At 50.3% G+C, this 20,102-nt stretch overlaps 2 protein-coding genes across 2 annotated transcripts in view; both read right to left on the reverse strand.

The window, feature by feature from the left end:
* The window catches only part of LOC141191486 (uncharacterized), a 35,528-nt gene extending 23,780 nt beyond the window's left edge, over nucleotides 1-11,748 (reverse strand). The window contains exon 1 of the mRNA XM_073661385.1: nucleotides 11,660-11,748. The gene's annotated coding sequence lies outside the window, so the exon portion shown is untranslated. The remainder of the gene's footprint in view (nucleotides 1-11,659) is intronic.
* Nucleotides 1-20,102, reverse strand: part of LOC141191468 (uncharacterized) — a 618,018-nt gene that overhangs the window by 140,675 nt on the left and 457,241 nt on the right. The gene's annotated exons all lie outside the window — the stretch shown is intronic.

Below are 20,102 nucleotides of genomic sequence, written 5' to 3' on the forward strand. Positions count from 1 at the left end.
AACATTGCTCGGGCACCTCCATTTTGGAGGAGGTGCCTTATATATGGTGAAGTCCTCCGGCCATTGGCCGGGGACTCCTTAGGATGGCGCGCGCGGCCCCTTTAACCCCTTCAGGACCCAGCCTATTTTGACCCTAAAGACCTTGGCATTTTTGTCAATTCTGACCAGTGTCCCTTTACGAAGTAAAAACTCTGGAACACTTCAACGGATCCTAGCGATTCTGAGATTGTTTTTTCGTGACATATTGGGCTTCATGTTAGTATTAAATTTAGGTCGATAATATTTGCGTTTATTTGTGAAAAAATCAAAAATATGGGAAAAATTTTGAAAATTTAGCAATTTTCAAATTTTGAATTTTTATTCTGCTAAACTAGAGAGTGATGTGACACAAAATAGTTAATAAATAACATTTCCCACATGTCTACTTTACATCAGCACAATTTTTGAAAAAAAAAAAATTTTTGGTAGGAAGTTAGAAGGGTTCAAAGTTCATCAGCAAATTTTCTTTTTTCCAGCAAAATTTGCAAAGCCATTTTTTTTAGTGACCACATCACATTTGAAGTCCCTTTGAGGGGTGTACATGACAGAAAACACCCAAAAGTGACACCATTCCAAAAACTGCACCCCTCAAGCTACTCAAAACTACATTCAAGAAGATTATTAACCCTTCAGGTGCATCACAGGAACTAAAGCCACATGGAAGAAAAAAATGAACATTTTTATTTTTCTAACAAAAATTTTCTTTTAGCCTAAATTTTTTAATTTTCACATGGGTAACAGGATAAAATGCATCCTAAAATTTGTTGGTCAATTTCTCCTTAGTACACTGATACCTCATATGTGGTCATAAACCACTGTTTGGGCACACGGCAGGGCTCAGAAGGGAAGGAGCGCCATTTTACTTTTTGAATGGAAAATTAGCTCCAAAAGTCAAATTGCGCTCCTTCTCTTCTGAGCCCTGTCATGTGCCCAAACAGTGGTTTACGACCACATATGAGGTATCAGTGTACTCAGGAGAAATTGACCAATACATTTTAGGATGCATTTTATCCTGTTACCCATGTGAAAATTAAAAAATTTAGGCTAAAAGAAAATTTTTGTGAAAAAAAAAGTACTTTTTTGTTTTCACAGATCATTTTGTGAAGCACCTGGGGGTTCCAAGTGCTCACTATGCATCTAGATAGGTGCCTTGGGGGGTCTAGTTTCCAAAGTGGGGTCACTTGTGGGGGAGCTCCACTGTTTAGGCACATTAGGGGCTCTCCAAACGCAACATGGTGTCCGCTAACAATTTGAGCCGATTTTCCATTCAATTTGTTAGCGGACACCATGTCGCGTTTGGAGAGCCGCTGTGTGGCCAAACATTGGAGCTCCCCCACAAGTGACCCCATTTTGGAAACTAGACCCCCCAAGGCACCTATCTAGATGCACAGTGAGCACTTGGAACCCCCAGGTCATTCACAAATTAATCCGTAAAAATAAAAAAGTGTTTTTTTTTCCACTTTTTCATTTTTATGAATCAATTTGTGAAGCACCTGGGGCTTCCAAGTGCTCACTATGCATCTAGATAGGTGCCTTGGGGGGTCTAGTTTCCAAAATGGGGTCACTTGTGGGGGAGCTCCAATGTTTGGGCACACAGCGGCTCTCCAAAAGCAACATGGTGTCCGCTAACAAATTGTCGGCTCAAATTGTTAGAAGACACCATGTTGCGTTTGGAGAGCCGCTGTGTGGCCAAACATTGGAGCTCCCCCACAAGTGACCCCATTTTGGAAACTAGACCCCCCAAGGCACCTATCTAGATGCATAGTGAGCACTTGGAACCCCCAGGTCCTTCACAAATTAATCCGTAAAAATAAAAAAGTGTTTTTTTTTCCACTTTTTCATTTTTATGAATCAATTTGTGAAGCACCTGGGGGTTCCAAGTGCTCACTATGCATCTAGATAGGTGCCTTGGGGGGTCTAGTTTCCAAAATGGGGTCACTTGTTGGGGAGCTCCAATGTTTGGGCACACAGCGGCTCTCCAAAAGCAACATGGTGTCCGCTAACAAATTGTCGGCTCAAATTGTTAGAAGACACCATGTTGCGTTTGGAGAGCCGCTGTGTGGCCAAACATTGGAGCTCCCCCACAAGTGACCCCATTTTGGAAACTAGACCCCCCAAGGCACCTATCTAGATGCATAGTGAGCACTTGGAACCCCCAGGTCCTTCACAAATTAATCCGTAAAAATAAAAAAGTGTTTTTTTTTCCACTTTTTCATTTTTATGAATCAATTTGTGAAGCACCTGGGGGTTTCAAGTGCTCACTATGCATCTAGATAGGTGCCTTGGGGGGTCTAGTTTCCAAAATGGGGTCACTTGTTGGGGAGCTCCAATGTTTGGGCACACAGGGACTCTCCAAACGCAACATGGTTCCAATTTGTTAGTGGACACCATTGTGTAGTGTATGTCAGGTTGGTGTGCGGTGTGGTATATTGTAGTGTATACACCACACACACACACACACACTACAACACACACACCAACCTGACATAGCCTACTAAGCTGAGTACGCCCTAGACTGGGATGAGTGGGACGGGCGGGACATTTTGTGTGCTGTGTGCGTGTGTAAAAAAAAAAAAAAAAAAATCGAAACTTTATTATAGTGTGAGTGTACGTGTGTGTGTGTGTGTGCTTGGTGTAACCTTCTGCAGTCACGTGTGGGGGCTGTCAGGCGTAGGGGGCTGTCAGGCGTAGGGGGCTGTCAGGCGTAGGGGGGCTGTCAGGCGTAGGGGGGCTGTCAGGCGTAGGGGGGCTGTCAGGCGTACGGGGGCTGTCAGGTGTACGGGGGCTGTCAGGCGTACGGGGCTGTCAGGCGTAGGGGGGGGGCTGAAGAGATGGAGGAGCCAGCAGCTGCAGCAAGGGGGGTGATCACTGGGGCAGGAGCCGGCAGTAGCAAGGGGGGTGATCACTGGGGCAGGAGCCGGCAGCAGCAAGGGGGGTGATCACTGGGGCAGGAGCCGGCAGCAGCAAGGGGGGTGATCACTGGGTTTGCGGGGGGGGGGGATGATCACTGGGATGGGGGGGTGCACACTGGGGATGGGGAGTGAACACTGGAGACAGGGGGGGTGAACACTGGGGACAGGGGGGGTGAACACTGGGGGGGTGAACACTGGGGTCAGGGGGGGTGAACACTGGGGACAGGGGGGTGAACACTGGGGACAGGGGGGGTGAACACTGGGGACAGGGGGGGTGAACACTGGGGGAGGGGTGATTATTGGGAGGTGGGGGGTGATATCACTGGGACTGGGGGATGGTGGGTTTGATCACAGGAGCAGGGCATTTACACTGAGCCTGCTGCTGTGATCACAGTCCACCGGCTGTCAGAAGGAGAGCAGCAGCCGGTGGATGAAGACGTGGGAGAGGGAGCAGAGGGAGCGGAGGTCGGGGTGCAGGTATGAAAGTGGAGGGGGGGTCGGGGGTGGAGGGGGGGGCAGGGTGGAGTGGAGGGGGGGTCGGGGGGGAGCGGGGGCAATACTACCTGATGCAGATCAGCGGCGGCAGCAGGCGATCAGCGGCGGCAGCAGGCGATCCACGGGGGGGCAGCTGCAGAGGGTCCACGGGGGGGCAGCAGCAGAGGGTCCACAGGAGGCAGCAGCAGAGGGTCCACAACGGCCGGCACCCGATCCATGGACGGGCAGTTGCGGCCATCATTAAAAACTCCCTCCACATCTGATTGGGGCTAGTATCCATGTGACGCTAGCCCCCCAATCAGATCTGGGGGGAGGGGGGGACAGAGGTGACACTCCCCCCAGCCAATGGCTGATGCTGTAAGCATCAGGCCATGCCCAGATTTAAATATTACACCAATTTTCATTGGTGAAATATTTAATTCATACCGATTGGCAGTTTCATTAAAAGTGAAAATGAAACAGCCAATCGGAGGGGTCCCAGGCACGGGGGGGTTAATCCACCCCCCGGGGGGTCGACTTCAGGATGTCCAGTTGCAGTAGCAACTGTGACACCTGAGCGACCCCGCTCGCAGGCGCTGCAGGGGGTCTTTCCCTCCATGTCACAGACGCTGTGACATGGGTCGGGAACGAACTGTTTTCCATGTCACAAACGGTGTGACACGGGTCGGGAAGGGGTTAAGAGAGGGGGAGCGCGCGCGCGCCCTAAGCACCGTGGCCGGGAAGCAGCGCGTGCTGCCAGCAGAGCGGGAGGAAGACGCCGGGCACAGAGCGGAGAGGTGAGGGGAACAGCGTCCCTGCCTAGCAGGAGGCAGGGACGCCGACGCTACAGTACCCCCCCTTTAGGCCCCCCCTTTTTTAGGCCAGAGAGAAATTTATCAAGGATGAGAGGGGCATGGATGTTCTCCCTGGGCTCCCACGTTCTCTCCTCAGGACCAAACCCCTTCCAATCTACCAGAAAAAAGGTTTTTCCTCTTACCCTTTTGGTGGCCAGAATGTTCTCTACCTCAAACTCATTCTCAGCGGAAACCGGAGCAGGAGGCGTACCTGTAGACTTGGAAAAAGAGTTAAGTACCACGGGTTTGAGGAGAGATACATGGAAGGAGTTAGGGATCCGCAAGTTGGCCGGGAGTTTTAATTTATAGGCCACCGGGTTGATCTGTTTGATAACTTCCAGTTGGCCGATGAACCGAGGCCCTAACTTGTAGGAGGGAATCTTGAGCCGGACATATTTGGACGAGAGCCAGACTTTATCTCCAGGACGGAATTGTGGAGGATCCAGGCGTTTCTTGTCAGCGTGTTTTTTCATCCGTTCGGACGACTGAAGGAGTGCGGATCGGGTACTCTCCCAAATGGAGGAGAATTCGCGAACGAGAGATTCCGCAGCCGGATTGTCCACCGAGGTGGAGACGGGAAATGGGATCCGAGGATGCTGACCGAAGACTACAAAAAACGGGGATTTGGAGGAAGATTCGCTCTCGTGATTATTGTAAGAGAACTCGGCCCATGGTAGGAGATCCACCCAGTCCGAATGGTGGGCATTAACGAAGTGCCGGAGGTAACTGGTCAGGTTCTGATTGATCCGCTCCACTTGACCATTGGACTGTGGATGGTAAGCGGAGGAGAAGTCCAGAGTGACGTCAAGCAACTTACATGTGGCTCTCCAGAAGCGTGAGGTGAACTGAACCCCACGATCTGACACGATGTGGAGGGGCAGGCCATGGAGACGGAAGATGTGGCGGATAAAGTCTTTAGCCAGTTCGGGTGCAGACGGGAGACCGAGCAGGGGAATGAAGTGCGCCATCTTTGAGAAGCGATCAGCGACCACCCAAATGACCGTACAACCGGCAGAGACAGGAAGATCCGTTATAAAGTCCATAGCAATATGCTGCCACGGGGCAGCAGGTACTGGAAGAGGAAGAAGGCGACCGGCTGGCAGGTGTCTCGGAACTTTGTTGCGGGCGCAGGACACACGGGCAGAAACAAAGTCTATTACATCCTTGTGCAGGGTAGGCCACCAGTAATGCCGGGTAATGAGCTGGAGGGTCTTTTTCTGACCGGCGTGGCCAGCTAGCTTAGACGAATGACCCCAGTGTAGGACCTTCTTCCGATCAGGTACAGTTACAAACGTCTTACAGCGAGGGAGACGATTTAGATTCACGGGAGCCACTTGCATTACTCTGGCGGGATCAATGATGTGCTTATGTTCCTCCTCTAGATCAGACACCAGGAAGGATCGGGACAAGGCGTCAGCTTTGATGTTTTTGTCTGCCGGGCGAAAATGAAGAACAAAATCAAAGCGGGCAAAAAACAAGGACCACCGGGCTTGGCGCGGGTTAAGTATCTGGGCGCTCTGAAGGTAAGCCAAGTTCTTATGGTCCGTGTAAATTATTACCAGGTGAAGAGCCCCCTCGAGGAGGTAACGCCACTCCTCCAGTGCCAGCATGATGGCTAACAATTCACGATCTCCAATAGAATAGTTGCGCTCAGAAGAGGAGAAGAGTTTGGAGAAAAAAACGCAGGTTACCATTCTCCCGGAAGATAACTTTTAGGCAAGTACCGCCCCGGCTCCGGAGGAGGAAGCGTCAACTTCTAGGAAGAATTGTTTGTTGCCGTCCGGACGATGCAGCACCGGGGCGGAGGAGAAGGCCTGTTTTAAGGAAAGAAAGGCCTCCTCAGCTTCGGGCGGCCATCTTCTGGGATTAGTACCCTTACGGGTGAGCGCAGAGATGGGGGCAGTCCGGGAAGAGAAGTGCGGTATGAAGAGGCGGTAATAGTTGGCGAAGCCCAGGAACCGCTGAATAGTCTTCAACCCCTCTGGTCGGGGCCACTTCTGGATGGCAGACAGTTTCTCAGGATCCATTTGTAGGCCGGTCTGAGAGATTATGTAGCCCAGAAATGGAAGAGAGGTCTGCTCAAAGATGCACTTCTCATATTTAGCGTAGAGGTGGTTCTGCCTGAGCCTGAGCAGGACCTGACGAACATCCCTCCGGTGAGTAGGAAGGTCCGGAGAGAAGACCAAGATGTCGTCCAGGTACACCACCACGCAGGAGTAGAGAAGGTCTCGGAAGATGTCATTGACCAACTCTTGAAAGACGGCAGGAGCGTTACAGAGACCGAAGGGCATTACAAGGTACTCATAGTGGCCGTCCCGGGTGTTGAATGCCGTCTTCCACTCATCCCCCTGACGGATACGGACCAGGTTATACGCCCCACGGAGATCCAGTTTGGTGAAGATTCTAGCCCCCCTCAGGCGGTCAAATAATTCAGGAATGAGCAGGAGGGGGTATTTATTCTTCACTGTAATCTGGTTAAGGCCTCTATAATCTGTACATGGACGGAGTGAGCCGTCCTTCTTTTTGACGAAGAAGAAGCCTGCTCCCGCCGGGGAGGTAGATTTCCGGATAAATCCCCGGGCCAGATTCTCCTCAATATATTCTGACATGGACCAGGTCTCCGCTGCGGACAAAGGGTAGATACGCCCACGGGGAGGAGTAGAGCCGGGTATCAGGTCGATTGGACAATCGTATGGTCTATGAGGGGGTAATGTCTCTGCTTCTTTTTTATTGAAGACATCCGCATAAGACCAATAGGGAACCGGTAGACCGGGTAGACTGACTGGGGTAGGAGAAGGACGAGCAGGATGAACGGGAACTAGACAAGTCCTATGGCAGTCCTGTCCCCAGCGAAGGACTTCTCCGGTCTGCCAGTCAAGCACGGGTGCATTTTTCTGGAGCCAAGGTAGGCCTAACAAGAGTGCGTGAGAGAGTCCAGGCAGAACATGAAAGGAGATGCTCTCAGAATGCAGCATTCCCACCTGCAGAGTTATGGATTCGGTGATGAGTTGGATGGGATGTGGTAAGAGGCCCCCATCCACGGCGGCGACAGATAAGGGTACAGCCAGAGGTTTGGTGGGAATGCGGTATTTCTCTACCAGAGACTGAGAAATGAGATTTCCAGCAGCTCCTGAGTCAAGTTGATCCAGTTCGAATTAGCGGTTCTCTCCGCAGGTGATAGAGACTGACAGCAGCAGAGATGGAGAGGGTTTACTTTTGTCTAGGGCGACCTCTCTGAGCGATCCTAGACACAGGCGTTTCCCGACCTCTCTGGGCAGGAACGGATCCGGTGCTCCTTACTGCCACAGTAGAAGCAGCTCCCCTCGGCACGGCGTAAGTCTTGACGGGTTTTGACCATCTTGGTCTGGTCGACCTGCATAGGCTCAGGTGAGTGTGCCTGGGGAGTAACGGAGGGAGAGACGGGTTTCTGGAAGGTGGGGGCTAGACGTGGAAACCTCCTCTCACGGGTGACCTCTTTGGCGCGCTCCTGGAATCGGATGTCAATCCGGGTGGCAAGTGTTATTAAGTCGTCGAGAGTGGTAGGAATGTCCCGACCGGCGAGTTCATCTTTAATACGGCCGGACAGACCCTCCCAGAAGACAGACACCAGAGCGTCGTTATCCCAGGCCAGCTCCGAAGCAAGGGTACGGAACCGTATGGCATATTGGCCCACGGTGAGATCTTCCGTCCGGGTTCGTCGAAGACTTTCCGGAAAGCCGTGAGAAAGGCTGGCAGGTCGGACACTAGGGGATCTCCTCTCTCCCACAGAGGATTTAGCCAAGCCAGAGCCTCCCCCGTGAGGTGGGACATGATAAAGGCTACTTTGGACCGGTCGGAGATAAACTGGTGGGACAAGAGTTCAAAGTGCAGGGTGCACTGGTTTATGAAGCCCCGAGCTTGAGCGGAGTCACCTCCGAAACGAGGAGGTGCAGAAAACCGGGGTCCGGGACAGGATACCATGGTATTGGTGGGCAGCGGCGCTGCCGGGTTGCGAGTCATGACACTAGCGGTGGTTGCAGGTGGAGCAGACAGAGTGTCCAGGCGAGAGTTGACACTCCGCAGGTGACTCAGGATGGACTCCTGTTGGGACCTCTGACGGGACAGTTCATGACATAGGTCCGAGAGCGAGGGAGCTTGGGTGCCACCGGATTCCATGGCCCGAGCAAACTGTAACGGGTCTGGGAGGCGGAACCTCTGAGCAACTATACAAGGGGGCGGTCCTTGTAAGGAAGCGGGTGGCTCCCAGGGAAGACGGGCAGGTAGTCACGGCAAGTGACAGGGACAGTCTCTGGGTAGAAGGGCAGGTAGTCACGGCAAGTGACAGGGACAGTCTCTGGGTAGAAGGGCAGGTAGTCACGGCAAGTGACAGGGACCGTCTCTGGGTAGAAGGGCAGGTAGTCACGGCAAGTGACAGGGACAGTCTCTGGGTAGAAGGACGGGTACTCACGGCAAGTGAAGGGACAGTCTCTGGACAGGCAGGTGGTCACGGCTAGTGACGGCAGAGCCTCCAGGTAGGCTAGCAGGCAGGTAGCAGGTGAGCGCTCCTAGGTGAGCAGGCGAGAGTCTCTGGACAGGCAGGTGGTCACGGCAAGTGACGGCGGAGCCTCCAGGTAGGCTAGCAGGCAGGTAGCAGATGAGCGCTCCCAGGTGAGCAGACAAGAGTCTCTGGACAGGCAGGTGGTCACAGCAAGTGACGGCGGGACCTCCAGGTAGGCTAGCAGGCAGGTAGCAGATGAGCGCTCCTAGGTGAGCAGACAAGAGTCTCTGGACAGGCAGGTGGTCACGGCAAGTGACGGCGGAGCCTCCAGGTAGGCTAGCAGGCAGGTAGCAGATGAGCGCTCCCAGGTGAGCGGGCAGGCTGGTCCATAGACAGACTGACAGGTGTCGGAAGGCAGACCGTCGGACCGCAGGCTTGCAAGCAGGTAAACGGATATCTGGCAGGTATCAAGCAGGCATCTGGCAGGTGACTGGCAGGTAACAGGCAGGAATCTGGCAGGTGACTGGAAACGGGCTGAAGCAGAGTGAAGGCTTTGCAACAACATTGCTCGGGCACCTCCATTTTGGAGGAGGTGCCTTATATATGGTGAAGTCCTCCGGCCATTGGCCGGGGACTCCTTAGGACGGCGCGCGCGGCCCCTTTAAGAGAGGGGGAGCGCGCGCGCGCCCTAAGCACCGTGGCCGGGAAGCAGCGCGCGCTGCCAGCAGAGCGGGAGGAAGACGCCGGGCACAGAGCGGAGAGGTGAGGGGAACAGCGTCCCTGCCTAGCAGGAGGCAGGGACGCCGACGCTACAGTGCTTTTTTGCCGCCATGCATAACGCCTTTTTGTATGACCAAACAACTCAATCTTGGTTTCATCAGTCCACAGGACCTTCTTCCAAAAAGAAATTGGCTTCTCCAAATGTGCTTTTGCATACCTCAGCCGACTCTGTTTGTGGTGTGCTTGCAGAAACGGCTTCTTTTGCATCACTCTCCCATACAGCTTCTCCTTGTGCAAAGGGCGGTGTATAGTTGACCGATGCACAGTGACACCATCTCCAGCAAGTTGATGCTGCAGCTCTCTGGAGGTGGTCTGAGGATTGTCCTTGACTGATCTCACCATTCTTCTTCTCTGCCTTTCTGATGTTTTTCTTGGCCTGACACTTCTGGCCTTAACAAGAACTGTCCCTGTGTTCTTCCATTTCCTTACTATGTTCCTCACAGTGGAAACTTACAGGTTAAATCTCTGAGACAGCTTTTTGTACCCTTCCCCTGAACAACTATGTTGAATAATCTTTGTTTTAGATCATTTGACAGTTGTTTTGAGGAGCCCATGATGCCACTCTTCAGAGGAGATTCAAACAGGAGAACAACTTGCAAGTGGCCACTTTAAGTAGCTTTTCTCATGATTGCATACACCTGGCTATGAAGTTCAAATCTCAATGAGGTTACAAAACCAAAAAAAGTACTTTAGTACGTCAGTAAAAAGTAGGTAAGAGAATTTAAAACAAGAAAATGATAAGGGTGCCAATACTTATGCACCTGTCAAATTTTGTTTGAATGCAGATTGCACATTTTCTGTTAGTACAATAAACCTCATTTCAAGGCAGAAACATTACTGTGTCCAACAGTTATTACATATATCAAACTGAAATAGCTGTTGCAAAAACACCAATTTTTAAAAAACATTAAGCTTAAGATTAATAGGGGTGCCCAAACTTTTTCATATAACTGTATACTACATAAGGAGCATAATGGGGGCACTACACTGTCTAGGGGCATCATATATACTGCATAAGGGGTATAATGGGGGCATCATACATACTGCATAAGGGTCATAATGGGGGCATTACACTGTGTGGGCGGCATCATACATCCTGCATAAGGGGCATTACACTGTGTGGGGGAATCATACATACCGTATAAGGAGCATAATGGGGGCATTACACTGTGTGGGGGCATCATACATACTACATAAGGGGCATAATGGGGGCATGATACATTCTGCATAAGGGGCATAATACATACTACATAAGGGGCATTACACTGTGTGGGGGCATCATACATACTACATAAGGGGCATAATGGGGGCATTACACTGTGTGGGGGCATCATACATCCTGCATAAGGGGCATAATGGGGGCATTACACTGTGCGGGCGCATCATACATACTACATAAGGGGCATAATGGGGGCATTACACTGTGTGGGGGCATCATACATCCTGCATAAGGGGCATAATGGGGGCATTACACTGTGCGGGCGCATCATACATACTACATAAGGGGCATAATGGGGGCATTACACTGTGTGGGGGCATCATACATCCTGCATAATGGGGGCATTACACTGTGTGGGGGCATCATACATACTGCATGAGGGGCATAATGGGGGCATTACACTGTGGGGGGCATCATACATCCTGCATGAGGGGCATAATGGGGGCATTACACTGTGTGGGGGCATCATACATCCTGCATGAGGGGCATAATGGGGGCATTACACTGTGGGGGGCATCATACATCCTGCATGAGGGGCATAATGGGGGCATTACACTGTGTGGGGGCATCATACATCCTGCATGAGGGGCATAATGGGGGCATTACACTGTGTGGGGGCATCATACATCCTGCATGAGGGGCATAATGGGGGCATTACACTGTGGGGGGCATCATACATCCTGCATAAGGGGCATAATGGGGGCATTACACTGTGGGGGTCCTGTACTCTGAGAACAATACGTCTCCTCCCTTCCTGTCTCCATAGTTGGGTCGTATGTATCTATTACAGGAAACAGAACAGAAACCTTATGATTCTTATAAAGAGGCAACACAAGACCCCAAAGAGCCTCCGTGCTGAAGGGGTTAATGCCCCCTGAGCCCAGTAATGGGGGTCTCCACATACCTCCACCTGCAGAGCCCCCACAAGATATATAGCTGTTGTGTGCGCACAGGACCTGTGATGAGGTCACAGGAGGGGAGGAGTCAGGGGTCACATGATCAGGGGCCTCAGTGGATGCAGGACTCTGCTGTGCTGGTTGTCATGGTGCTGGATGAGCTGAAGTTTATGTGTGGGGTCAGGAGGGGTTTACAGTGTGGATGTAGCAGAGCCGTGTGTGTACGAGGTGTACGGAGCAGAGCCGCGTGTGTACGAGGTGTACGGAGCGGAGCCGCGCGTGTACGAGGTGTACGGAGCGGAGCCGCGTGTGTACGAGGTGTACGGAGCGGAGCCGCGCGTGTACGAGGTGTACGGAGCGGAGCCGCGCGTGTACGAGGCGTACGGAGCGGAGCCGCGCGTGTACGAGGCGTACGGAGCGGAGCCGCGCGTGTACGAGGCGTACGGAGTGGAGCCGCGCGTGTACGAGGCGTACGGAGCGGAGCCGCGCGTGTGCGAGGCGTACGGAGCGGAGCCGCGCGTGTGCGAGGCGTACGGAGCGGAGCCCCGGGTGTACGAGGCGTACGGAGCGGAGCCGTGCGTGTACGAGGTGTACGGAGCGGAGCCCCGGGTGTACGAGGTGTACGGAGCGGAGACCCGGGTGTACGAGGTGTACGGAGCGGAGCCGCGCGTGTACGAGGTGTTCGGAGCGGAGCCGCGCGTGTACGAGGTGTACGGAGCGGAGCCACTCGTGTACGGAGCGGAGCCACGCGTGTGCGAGGTGTTCGGAGTGGAGCCGCGTGTGTACGAGGTGTACGGAGCGGAGCCGCGTGTGTACGAGGTGTACGGAGCGGAGCTGCACATGTACGAGGTGTGGATGTAGCAGAGCCGTGTGTGTACACTGTATACAGCTGTATATTCCCCAGGTTCGGTTGGAGACACCGCGGTTCTTCATCAGAGAGTATGGAGCGGAGCCTTGTGTGTACGCTGTATACAGCTATATACTCCTCAGGTTCGCTCTGAGACACCGCGGTTCTTCATCAGAGTGTATGGAGCGGAGCCGTGTGTGTATACTGTATACAGCTGTATACTCCCCAGGTTCGCTCGGAGACACTGCGGCTCTTCATCAGAGTGTATGGAGTGGAGCCGTGTGTGTACGCTGTATACAGCTGTATACTCCCCAGGCTCGGTCGGAGACACCGCAGTTCTTCATCAGAGAGTATGGAGCGGAGCCGTGTGTGTGTACGCTGTATACAGCTGTATACTCCTCAGGTTCGCTCGGAGACACCGCGGTTCTTCATCAGAGAGTATGGAGCGGAGCTGTGTGTGTACGCTGTATACAGCTGTATACTCCTCAGGTTCGCTCGGAGACACCGCGGTTCTTCATCAGAGTGTATGGAGCGGAGCCGTGTGTTTACACTGTATACAGCTGTATACTCCCAGGTTCGCTCGGATACACCGCGGCTCTTCATCAGAGTGTATGGAGCGGAGCCGTGTGTGTACACTGTATACAGCTGTATACTCCTCAGGTTCGCTCGGAGACACCGCGGTTCTTCATCAGAGTGTATGGAGCGGAGCCGTGTGTTTTCACTGTATACAGCTGTATACTCCCAGGTTCGCTCGGAGACACCGCGGCTCTTCATCAGAGTGTATGGAGCGGAGCCGTGTGTGTACGCTGTATACAGCTGTATACTCCCCAGGTTCGGTCGGAGACACCGCGGTTATTCATCAGAGAGTATGGAGCGGAGCCATGTGTGTGCACTGTATACAGCTGTATACTCCCCAGGTTCGGTCGGAGACACCGCGGTTCTTCATCAGAGAGTATGGAGCGGAGCTGTGTGTGTACGCTGTATACAGCTGTATACTCCCCAGGTTTGGCTCTTTATCAGAGTGTATGGAGCGGAGCCATGTGTGTACACTGTATACAGCTGTATACTCCTCAGGTTCGCTCGGAGACACCGCGGTTCATCATCAGAGTGTATGGAGTGGAGCCGCGTGTGTATGGAGCTGTGTGTACGCAGCGGAGCCGTGTGTGTACACTGTATACAGCTGTATACTCCCAGGTTCTGTCGGAGACACCGCGGTTCTTCAGAGTGTATGGAGCGGAGCCGTGTGTGTACGCTGTATACTCCCCAAGTTCGGTCGGAGACACCGCGGTTCTTCATCAGAGTGTATGGAGCGGAGCCGTGTGTGTACACTGTATACAGCTGTATACTCCTCAGGTTCGCTCGGAGACACCGCGGTTCTTCATCAGAGTGTATGGAGCAGAGCAGTGTGTGTATGCTGTATACAGCTGTATACTCCCCAGGTTCGGTCGGAGACACCGCGGTTCTTCATCAGAGTGTATGGAGCAGAGCCGTGTGTGTACGCTGTATACAGCTGTATACTCCCCAGGTTCGCTCGGAGACACCGCGGTTCTTCATCAGAGAGTATGGAGCAGAGCCGTGTGTGTACGCTGTATACAGCTGTATACTCCTCAGGTTCTCTCGGAGACACCGTGGTTCTTCAGAGAGTATGGAGCGGAGCCGTGTGTGTACGCTGTATACAGCTGTATACTCCCCACGTTCGGTCGGAGACACCGTGGTTCTTCATCAGAGAGTATGGAGCGGAGCCATGTGTGTACACTGTATACAGCTGTATACTCCCAGGTTCGGTCGGAGACACCGCGGCTCTTCATCAGAGTGTATGGAGCGGAGCCGTGTGTGTACGCTGTATACAGCTGTATACTCCCCAGGTTCGCTCAGAGACACCGCGGTTCTTCATCAGAGTGTATGGAGCAGAGCCGTGTGTGTACGCTGTATACAGCTGTATACTCCCCAGGTTCGCTCGGAGACACCGTGGTTCTTCATCAGAGTGTATGGAGCGGAGCCGTGTGTGTACGCTGTATACAGCTGTATACTCCCCAGGTTCGCTCGGAGACACCGTGGTTCTTCATCAGAGTGTATGGAGCGGAGCCGTGTGTGTACGCTGTATACAGCTGTATACTCCTCAGGTTCGGCTCTTTATCAGACTGTAGAAGAACTGACACTGGACACTCGGTAAATCTGCGCTCGGCCGTCTCTTGTTTCTCGCACAGATATTGATGACATAAGATGGAGTCAGACGAACCCTCCTACAAAACCTGATAAAGTCGTTACTACAGGACTGGATGAGAAAGGGATTTATTCTACAAGAAACGCTGGGGCCACAAATGAGAGAATCGGGGCCCCGTGGCTGGATATTCCGGGCCCCCAGCGTGTTAGGAGCAGACGGGGTCTTTGTCCCTGGAGCTTCTCTGCTCGGTATAATGAGAGTCTGATCTGTTCTTATAAAGAGGGTTTGAGTAGAATAGAAGCTGAATATGAGGAGCTGGTCTGATCTCTATGTCCTTGTGTACAGAGCTATGGAGACAGCGCTATTCTCTGTATAATAGATGTCGCTGGAGACCTAATATTCCTGTACAGGGGTCTCTAGAGATAATCTTACCCCAGTATTATGGATTGGGAGAAGGGATTGGGGACATTTTATTGTAATTTCCCTTTAAAAAAACAAAACCTGTAATAAAAAATAACTGATTAAAAAAAGTGTTTCATTTTCCCCCCTTTTTGTTTGTAGGAGAAGTAAAGAGCCGAGGCTGAAGATGCTTTATCTCCAGAAGTCTACAAAAGAGGGAGGATGGGCAACTCCCAATGTCCTCGTCTATTTTGGGATTGGGAGTTAGGAAAAGGGGCAGGAGAACATTTTGAGTTTTGTTTTGGGGGCCAGAGATGTAATATTTGTGCATTAAGTGTAAATATATGAATACAGTTAGGTCCAGAAATATTTGGACTGTGATTGAATCTTTGTGATTTCAGCTCTGCAGGCCACGAATTTGGACTTAAAATGAAACAAGTGAGATGTAATTGAAGTGGCGACTTTCAGGTTTTTATTAAAAGAGTTGAACAAACATATCCTGTGAAACGTTTAGGAATTGCTACTATTTTTCTATGAAGTCTCCTCATTTCAGCGTCTCAGAAGTAATTGGACAAATTAGCTTTACCATAAATAAAATGTTCATGTTTAATACTTTAAAAGACCCAAGATAAAAAGTAACTACTCTCGCAGTAAATGAACAACAATAGTGAGTGCATGAAAATAATATAAGGTGCTTAGTAGTGATGAGCGAGCAATGCTCAGGTGCTCCAAGCAACGAGCCCAATGTAAGTCTATGGAAAAATCAAGCATTTTTCCGTCGCCCTCCTCCCCTTCCGGACATCTGCAGGGGGCCTAGAAATTGCCCAAATCAATAGGAACAGTGCTCAAATGGCATGGGAACAGCATGGGGAAGACACCCGGAAGCATTTATGACTCCCAGGTCACTGCTGTGAACAATGTTGTCAGAGTATTACGCCACTTTTACAGACTCACAATAAAGCATACAAAAACGAATCCAAAATGGATTTTCCTGGGAAATATGTTAAGGAACATCCTTTCCAGGGTAAAGACTTGTATATAAGGCAAAATAAGGAACCAAAAACAAAAATGATCCTCCACACCTTGGACTATGTTCACACATAGCGGTTCAGATGCGTTTTTTCACTTTTGCATTGCTTTAAAAGGTGAAAAGTACATTCACAGGTAAATGTAATTTTAACATTTTACTAGCTTATCTGGCCATGTGGTGTGTGAGACATGATCAGACACATCCATACAGTGCTGAAAAGATATGGAACAGTATGGGGAAGACCCCTGAAAGCATCTCTGACTCCAAAGTCAGTGCCTAAAACTGTGCTCATCAGACGTGATCCTTGGCGCATACGAAGATGCCTCCCGCCCTGCACCTGTCGTTGCAGACTTGCAACTATCACCCACAGGCTGCAATACTATACTGCTAGATTTCTAGACTGATTGCTTGAACTTGAAATTTGGACTTTTAGGCTCGTGCACGCAGAAGCTGTGGACTGGTTTATGTGGCCAGGAATGGTACATCTCACTGGAGTCAGGCTACAGTAACAAAGCTACCATAAAGTGTCCGGGAACCTTCCCACACACTTTTCTTAGCCAGGGCTGCTTCTCGGCGGGGTTGGACAGTCCCACCAGAGACTCCTCCGGTGGGTTCTGGCTTCTCTATCAGGAGAGTTCATAGTGCAAACCTGGCAGGTTGTGATGATGATGAGGCCATCCATCTCCTTAGTTTTCTGTTACTTGGAATGCAAGCGCAAGTATGCAGCCATCCATCCACCCACAGGCCGCAATACTAAACTGCCTTTTAGGCTTGTGGAGGTGGAAGCTGTTCACAACCTCATGGCGGGGGCCGGGTGTCCATACTCGGTCCCCAGCCGTCACTATTTCTCCTGGTGTCGGCTCCACCTTGCACAGGTCCCAGAACATTGCCCATGCCCTCTCCAGTGCACTTAAGTGGGAAGGACCACAGGGAACACCCAGGGTCTTCCGTGGGCGTAAACATTTCCCAGAAAATACCCAATATGGTACAACATTACACAGTCTCACCCTTTCTTCTCCGCCTGCCTGGGACAGACCAGCTGTGACTTTGGAGACTTCCAGAGCCGACTACCCCCAACCAGTGGCCCCCCACTTCTGGCGGACCCCTACAGACAGAAGGTAGCGGCAAGCTTAGAAAGCTAGCAGTCCATCGAGGTACAAGACCAGGAGACCCGAGGGTCCAAATCTGACCTCTCTGAGAGTTTCCAAGGGACCAGGCGACCGGTGGGTCCCTCCTGGCAACTCCAAATGTCTTCATGGGTTCTAGGAGACCGGTGGGTCCCTCCTAGCAACCCTAAAACAACATATCCATGGGGCCAGGTGACTTCTTCGTCCTCTCCTGGACTCCCCAAAATGTATCCATGTCTCTCTGATGGTTAATGGAGCAGATCTGAATCTTTCCAGTCAGAACCGGTACCCTTAGGCTAGAATGTAGAATCAAAATCCGTGTCTCTTTGGACGCCATGCAATCCATCTACTTTCTTGAAGGATGTCTCTCATTCTCCTGCTAACAGGTGGGAGCACACACCATCCAAAGGGCTCCACAACCAGGGAGGCATTTAGACAGACCCAGCAGACCATAGGTGAGGCATACACAGCAGGTTTACGACACCATTATGTCCAACCCCACCAGCCCGGCCTTGGGAATAGGATCAGAGTGGATGTATAGCCTCAACAAGAAATGGCAACTACAGGAGCTGTGCCAGCTTCCATAGATTTAATACCAGACTACCGACACTCATCGGATTTAATTCAGGAACCAAAGGATGCAGAGGACAGCATGTGTGGACACAATGGATACCAGTCTGTTTTCGTGAATTACGTTTGGAGTTTATTTGCAAGGAAGAAGTGGAATATGCTTTGAGCAAACTGGATGATACAGAGTTTTGTTCTAATGAAGGTGAGACCTCTTACATTCATGTCTGTGCTTAAAGACGTGCTGATGGACTGTCTCAAATAAGTGGAGAAGGATGATTGGGATCCTGCCATGTCAGGCTAATTAAGATTGGGGGAGCAATGTGACGATACAGCCTAAAATCTTAATAAGCCAGACAATTAGATTTGTTAAGTCAAGAGTAATACACTATTGTGTTGTGTTGACTTATAAATGTATTTGTATATCTCTTGCTGATCAAAAATGTCATAGTATTTGTATAACCCTGAATGCTGAATTCTATTCTATTTAACTATGCAGTGAATGCAAGGGTTGCCAAAAATTTGGAGGCACTCCAATGCCCCTTGGAAGAGACGTGGAGGTCAGAGGGCCTGCTGAAAACAATGTTCCCATTATTAGGAAGTGGGTCTCCCATAGTGTTGGTCTATGCAGTGAATGCAAGGGTTGCCAAAAATTGGGAGGCACTCCAATGCCCCTTGCAAGAGACATAGAGGGCCTCATGTAGAAATGTTTCCATTATTAGGAAGTGGGTCTCCCATAGTGTTGGTCTATGCAGTGAATGTAAGGGCTGCCAAAAATTGGCAGGCACTCCAATGCCCCTTGGAAGAGACGTGGAGGAGGTCCTCATAAAAAAATGTTCCCATTAGAAAGGAGCGGGTCTCCTATACTTGTAATGCCCATGCACTAAGTGTATGGGCTGACAAACATTTAACCCTGGGGGATATACATGAACATACTGTAGAAAAATTTTTTTTACGGGCATCTGTATTGCCAAGTTTTTAGCAATAAGGTTCGGATACGGCTTTAAAGAAGGCAACCACTTGTAATATAACGTGATTTTATTTATAATAGTTAATTTGAAAGATGAAATACAGAATCAAAGGAATAGGAATAGTATGATATTATGATATTGCGTACACTTTTGTAGATTAAAGGTTACCAAGGTTAAATACTTATAAAGGTTACAAACTTACTATTAGATTGCAGAAGAAAAAGATTTCACTAGTAGCATGTACATCATCTGTCTGGAAACTTCAGCTGGAGAAGCGTTCAGCGATGGGCAGAGAATGCGTCCTAGGTCCTACACTGTGAAGAGCGTCCTCTTCACAGGTCCACAATGCTTCTGCCATAACTGAATTCTTCAACAGCTTTTATATTTTAGAAAAAGGCTTACCCAACCTAATATTACGTAAGTATGAAAGTTCATAGGTTGTTGTCCAACATTCCAATCCTGATACTTGAATTGCAAAAATATAATATCTTATTAAACAAGGATTTGACAAAGACCAATAAATCACAAAAAAAAACACATTAAAAACATTTAAAAAAGAGGAGAACCCATGCAAGGGTATAGTGTCCCAAACATGCACAAACAGGTACTTAATAATTTGTGGTATCAACAATAATTTTATATGACTATAAAATGCAATAGTATATAAGATATGGGTAAAATGCAATATGCATAAGTATTATTGTTGAGCGAGCACTAAAATGCTCGGGTGCTCGAAGCTCGGGCCGAGCTCGCCGTGATACTCGGGTGCTCGACCCGAGCAACGTGCCCAATGTTAGTCTATGGGAGACTCGAGCATTTTTGCGGTGGCACCCCCGCAGTCTTTTAAAAGCCTAACAAGTGCCCAAAACGATAGTGACAGTGCTCAAATGACATGGGGACCGCATGGGGATCGCCCCAGGAAGCATTTCTGACCCCCAGGTCACTGCTGTCAACAACGTGGTCAGAGGTATTAAGCCACTTTTACGGGCTCACAATAAAACGTTCAAAAACGAAAGTGAAACTTTTTTCCTGTGAAATATGTTAAGGAAGTTCCTTTCCAGGGAAAAGACTTGTGTATAAGTTAAAATAAATCACCAAAAACAAAAATACTCCTCCACACCTTCGGCTATGTTCACAAGTAGCATTTTTTATGCGTTTTTGCACTTTTGTATTGCTTTCAACTATGACAAATGCATTCACCGGGAAATGTCATTTTAACATTTTACAACCTTATCTGGCCATGTGCTGTGTGACACATGCATAAAGTGCTGAAAAGACATGGGAACAGCATGGGGAAGACCCGTGGAAGCATATCTGACTCCCAGGTCACTGTCTAAAAGTGTGCC

Source organism: Phyllobates terribilis, unplaced genomic scaffold (genome assembly GCF_046119375.1).
Source record: "Phyllobates terribilis strain yellow unplaced genomic scaffold, ASM4611937v1 Scaffold_46__1_contigs__length_10046794, whole genome shotgun sequence".
NCBI classification, from domain to species: Eukaryota; Metazoa; Chordata; class Amphibia; order Anura; family Dendrobatidae; genus Phyllobates; species Phyllobates terribilis.